Genomic DNA, 6,244 nt, shown 5'->3' on the forward strand with positions numbered 1-6,244 from the left:
TTATACGTCAAAATACGGTCTTCAACATGGAGTCTTGGCTCACACCGAACAGCAAGTTATAAAGGGCTCCAGTGTAAAACCTTTTAAACGGGAAAACAAAGGTTCAATCTATACCAAGATGTACGTAATTAGTGGTGAAGTGTCATGGAAATGGATAAAAAAGTAAGAATAAAGATCCCTATACGCTTTATATGAAACAAAATGGAATACATTTGAAATAAATGTTATTTCTATTGAATATATTAGAGTGTTTTAAAACCAAAATTTCCTCCGTAAGTTTAATTTTATCAAATCTTTCTCTTACTTTATCTATAATTGTTTGAGCAAGTCGGCTAAATTAAGGCTTTACATCTAGTTTCCTAATGCATGTAAAGCAAAACTTTGGTTGGCTTGCTTGCTTTGTTTGTTTAATTGTTTATACAAACTTTGTAAATAAGATTGACATTTTTAAACAATATGAATAAGCATAGTTTAACCTGTATTTTTAATATTTGAATTACATTGGGTGTTATCACAATAATTATCCAATAAAAGAAAAGCAAGCAAGTCAACTAAAGTCTTGCTCTACATTCTTAAAGAAATGAGCTGTAATATATAACAAAAAAAGTATACAGTGAAAATGCACCGCATATACAATACTAATGATTCGCTCCACAGTGAAAATGAAAGAATAGTATCATTATTCGACAGTAAACATGACTAGCATTACGAAATCATCATAGTGGAATTTAGTTAAATATGAAGAAACTGAATGACAAAACATATTCTACGTTATACAACTTTATTAATTGTATTAAAATGAATATTTTTTACTGCAACAACATCTCACCTGTTAGTTATAAAGCACCTGCACGATCTGTTCGTGAAAAGTCATAAATATTCACCTATTTTGGTATATATTTCACAGCTGGATGGCTTTAGGCGCGATAAAACCCCGCTGCATCTCTTACTTTGTTTTATTAGTATTATGTATTTCTGAACATATACATTTTAACTAATTTTCTTCATTTTCTTCAAAAATAAGTTCATCTGTTTATTTATCATTCTACATTAGACATTTATGGCATATACAGTAAAAATTATATTTTAGGATCCGCACTTTACATACACTGCATAAGACTCATCAGTGACGCTCATATCAAAATATTTATAAAGCCAAACAAGTACAAAGTTGAAGAGCATTGAGGATCCAAAATTCCAAAAAAAAGTGATATGTCAAATACTGCTTAGGTAATCTATGCCTGGAAAAAGAAAATCCTTAGTTTACAAGCCAAACTATTTTTAAGATATGTGAACATATTCTATCGGATTGAAGGGAAACTAATCATAATCACCAATGACCTCATGTCAATACAAGTTATTAATCTACAGTTAAATCTACATATTCAAACATGCCGTATAGTGTTTTAAGTTGACATAACTCTTCAAACGGTCCCTCCTTGATATACCTTAATACACAAACAAAATCATATAACAGATAAGATACAAAAAGACTGACTTATGAGTTCTGAAATTATAGAATTGAGGTGTGAGCAAAAATATAATAATACAAAAATAGAACTTTGTTACTTTTTTAATACAAATGTCTCTCAAGACCGATGTCTAAATGAATAATTCAGTTAAAAGTTTGAAAAAGTTCTTGATAGGAAAACAAAATGATTACTATGTCTCAGGCTGTTTATTAATCATATATGCAGCCCTTAAATCGATTATTAGATTTTAATACGAGTAATCATCGTTCTCAAGAACTAATTATCATGACTAGCTGAAATGGTGTGTTCTGGCAAGATTTTTTGTTGAATATTTATTTTTCAATTGATTATAAATTTAATTCTCATGAACAAATTGCATTACAATTTGAAAGAAAGGATATTTGTAAAATACGTATATGAGGCAGAAACCCAATGATACAAATTATCAAAAGATATACATATAGATTTTTACATAGATACCAGTGGATTATCGGATTTATCCAATCGAGGAAGTTAAATTATCAATTTTAAAGACCGAGCCTCTAATTTAACTATCGAGATGCATCCATGCTGACAATTTAAAGGTTATAACACTAAATTTCATCCAATCATCTTCTGAGATCACCGGCAGTTACACGTTGAATAAACTTTTATATACAATGGATTCGGAAAGGGACAAATTCCCATAGAATTAGATAAATACTTTTATATAATAAATCGATTCAGCAGAAGTTAAAAAATGGTTTTCTTTGTTTTTGCGAAAAAGTGATACTCCACTAAATGGACTTAACTTAAAAAATGAGTACTGCTTCAAGTTACAAGATCTAGAATTGATTATAGACCTGTACATGTTTTCTTGGTGACATAAATGAAACTGAATGTGTTAACTAGGTTATTATCTTAAACTACCAAAAAATCAATCATAAAAGGTTTATTTTCAAATTGTCAATCTCAAATGGAATTTGCTCGTGTTTTGTCATATCAATATACGTTAATTGTTCGAGTTCAGTTGGCATATTGCAACTGTCAAGGACAAGTAAAATTAGAAAATGTGGTCTTGTCTGCAAAAAATATCCAATATATATGTCTTCAACAATGGCCATTCTCGCTCTAGGAAAATGCTACAAATGCTAGGAAAAACGGAATCCAGTGCATCCAGAATTATCGAACTGTACAATTTATGATCAACCAACACAGGCCGTCCTGTAAAAATAAAGGAGAATAGCATGTGTTAAAGTATTCTTGTAACGTGTTATAGTGTTCTTTTATTTGTCTTTGTAAATTATTATTTATACTATTTAGTCTATTTTTAAGCGCGAGGTTTGGCTAGCCGAAAAACCAGGTTTAACCCATCTTTTTTTCTCAAAATGTCCTGTACCAAGTCAGGAATCTGGCAGTTGTTATCTTATCGTTCGTTTCTATGTATATTGCATTGTCGTTTGTTTTTTGTTCCGCGTCTGGCGCAAACATTAAATTTCAATCCTGGTATCGATTCAGTGTTCTGTTGTTTCGTTGTTTTCCTCTTATAGTTGATGTGTTTCCATCGGTTTTAGTTTGTAACTTGGATTTGTTGTCTCTCAATCGATTTTTAATTTGTATTACTGTGGGTTTTTTTTTGGGAAGCTTTTACTTGTTTTTACATGGTGTCTATTTAGCAAAACAAAAGTTGTACCATTATTTGAAAAAATGTAAATTCGGATTCTTCTCCCAACTCTTCGGATTTTATTTCATACTCACATTACTCAAGCTCAAATTATTTTTATTTTTACATGGTGTTTATTTAGCAAAACAAAAAGACACTCATTTCAATTTCGGAGCAACTGAATTCTATTTCGTTTGCCTCATTCTTTCTCTCTCAACTTAATAAACGTCCAAGACTTTTTAATACTCATATTGTCGAGCATTCATTAGAAAGAAAGACAATTATGCAGTTCTGACTTAAAACTTACCCTTTAGAGCAGCATCATCATCAAACAACTGTAAAGATAGCTGATCAAGTATAAAACTTTGAGTCCATCCAACATAATCTTTTCCAAAAAGAATCGTACTCGAAAGTTTTTTGTACCAGGCATTGTTCTCTATCTTTTATAACTTTGGCAATATCTGATTTTGTATATACCAACGGAACAGCTTCCGTTCGTTCAAACTTACGTTTATGGCGTTTTCGGTCAAATTGCGTAGTGGGTGGTTTCACTCTGTAAATACGGTGCGTAAAAGCCTCGACAACACGTGATTGGGATTCGCTGAGAGGAATAGTATGCAAATAAGTTATGATATCACAAAATGTTGCCCAGTTTTGCTCTATTAAACCTATCGTTACAGCTTCATTGATAATACTTATATTATCATATTTTCTGACAAAGAATGTTAACACATTAGATATGTCTCCAAAATCTGATATTCCTTTTAACATGTATTATAAAATACTTCTTATATTTGATTTGTTTTGGAACTTAGAGAATAAAAAATCCCTTTTTGCCCACGCCACTGCAGTTTCATATTCCTCTAAATCAAATAAGATACTTCCAAATCTATATGCTAATGTGTATGTTTGCCCTTTGTGACGAATAGCTGTATTTACATGGTTAAGAGCTTCGTGTAAGTATTCTCCATCTTTAACAAATTCTTTTCCATTATGTTTGCAGAAAGGAAATTTTGACAGATACTGAAAAACCATGGCTAAATCAATAGAATTGAATGCAAAAACGAGCTCTTTCGCGAGTACAAGACGTCCTCACGTGCTTATAACAACAAAGTGTTGCACTTTTCCTGATTTCCCAACTTTTCATGTAGGTCAAACATATCAATATAAAGAAAGAACCTCGTACCGTACTCAGGTAAATGTTTCTTTCGATTTAGGCTAATAGCTTTTGTTAGCAATTAATCTGCTTTTTCTAAAGTGCTTAATTTATCTTGTCTATTGTGTATAGATTTTGACCATATCCACAGTGCTTTATCATGTCGATGTAAATTTACTTTGTCGTTGTGTACAGCATTTAGAAATCCCTTTTCTGCATATTTTTAAATTCATCTTTTCCATTTTCCATTTTCAAGGTTGTTCACATCAATTTTCAAACTATCTCGAAAGACATTTCTTCTTGATACTAAAATATGAGCAATATATGCATACGATCGAGCTCTGTAATAGGCAAAATCTTTTTTAACTTAAAAATAAACAACATGAATCAGTGGTCAGTTAAGACCACACAATTTTCGTATTGGGGCTATCATCTTTTGATATCGACAATCAACTGTACAGTATACTGCAAGCCATTGCGTGGTAAAATTTCCATAAGGTTTTAGCTACAGACAAGATTTCCAGCCTCTTGATTTCCTCTTGTAATAAGGAAACACTATTTTGGCGCTTTTCTAACAAATGTTGATTTATAGGCTGGCTACACATACCATCAAGAAGACATTGTGCTGTCATTAAACTATGTGTTGCGTTTTTGTATGGATTATACAGGAAAAAAAAACATTTTGTGATTAGACACTAAACAAAATGATAGAATTGTTAAATACTTAAGGAAAAGATAGCTTTCAGACAATGCTTTGAGAATATTAAAAGAAAGGACAGGGTCACCGTACGTTTTTTATTGCTAAAATACAAAATAGGAAAATTCCACGTAGAATCCTTCAGAAAATGCACTGTTTTAAAGTTACCTCCCATTAAAAACAACCAAAAATAATCAACATTTGCAAAAATTTATAATATCTTTTAGTTATTTTCTTATAAATTGATTCTGTTAAATGAAAATTTACATTACATATCTGCATTCGTGCATCAAATTTTGCTAACTTGATAGAAAATCTGGACCTTTGGTTCTCTGTTTTTTTAAAATCCAAGATGGAGGAAGACACCCATACCACTTAAACACCCATAACACATTAAATGGTATGGGAGTTAAAATAAAAATGATATAATTTGTTCATACTTTGCCAAAACGTAGTATCTAATGATATATGTTGAAATATATAATAAAAATGATAGGTCACCGCGCATTTTCTCAAGCTACAGGACGCGACAAAATGACACATTTTGTAAGGATTATACAGGAAAAAGATAGGGTCACCGTGAGTTTTTCCCGGCTAAAATATAAAATAGGAAAATTCCATGTAGAATCCTTCAGAAAATGCACTATATCTGCATTCCTGAATCAAATTTTGCTAACTTGATAGAAAATATTGACCTTTGGTTCACTGTTTTTTACAAACCAAGATGGAGGAAGACACCCATACCACCTTAAAGCATATTTTTAATGTAAGTATCCCGATGGAGAATCAATGATGAAACATAAATACCATGACGGAGAGCTTAGTCGATTCTCAAAGTGAAGGGTGTAATGTGTGCAAATCGTCTGCATAGGTCAAAGGAAAATTTCGCAAATGTTTATTCAAATGGAGAGAGTGATATTTTAAACCTTTCTATATTATTTTAAGCATGTTTTGAATATAAATTTGTAATAAATAAAGTACCATGATAACGAAAAAATAATTAAATATAAATATTTCAATGGAATGCTTAGTTGATTCTGAAATTGAGGGTAAAAGTGTGCGATACATCTGCATCATGTTAAGGAAATTTCAAAATTTTACCTACATGGTCAAATGAATATTTCTTTTATATATATATTGTGGTTAATAAATGAAGTATTCCTTACTCTGCCCGTCAAGTATGCCTGTATATAGTTTTATCAGAAGTCTACAAATTTATTGCAATCACGTTTTCCGTTCATCCACAAATTATTTTCGTGATCTTTTTTTTAAAAAAC

Source organism: Mytilus trossulus, chromosome 3 (assembly GCF_036588685.1).
Source record: "Mytilus trossulus isolate FHL-02 chromosome 3, PNRI_Mtr1.1.1.hap1, whole genome shotgun sequence".
Taxonomy (NCBI): domain Eukaryota; kingdom Metazoa; phylum Mollusca; class Bivalvia; order Mytilida; family Mytilidae; genus Mytilus; species Mytilus trossulus.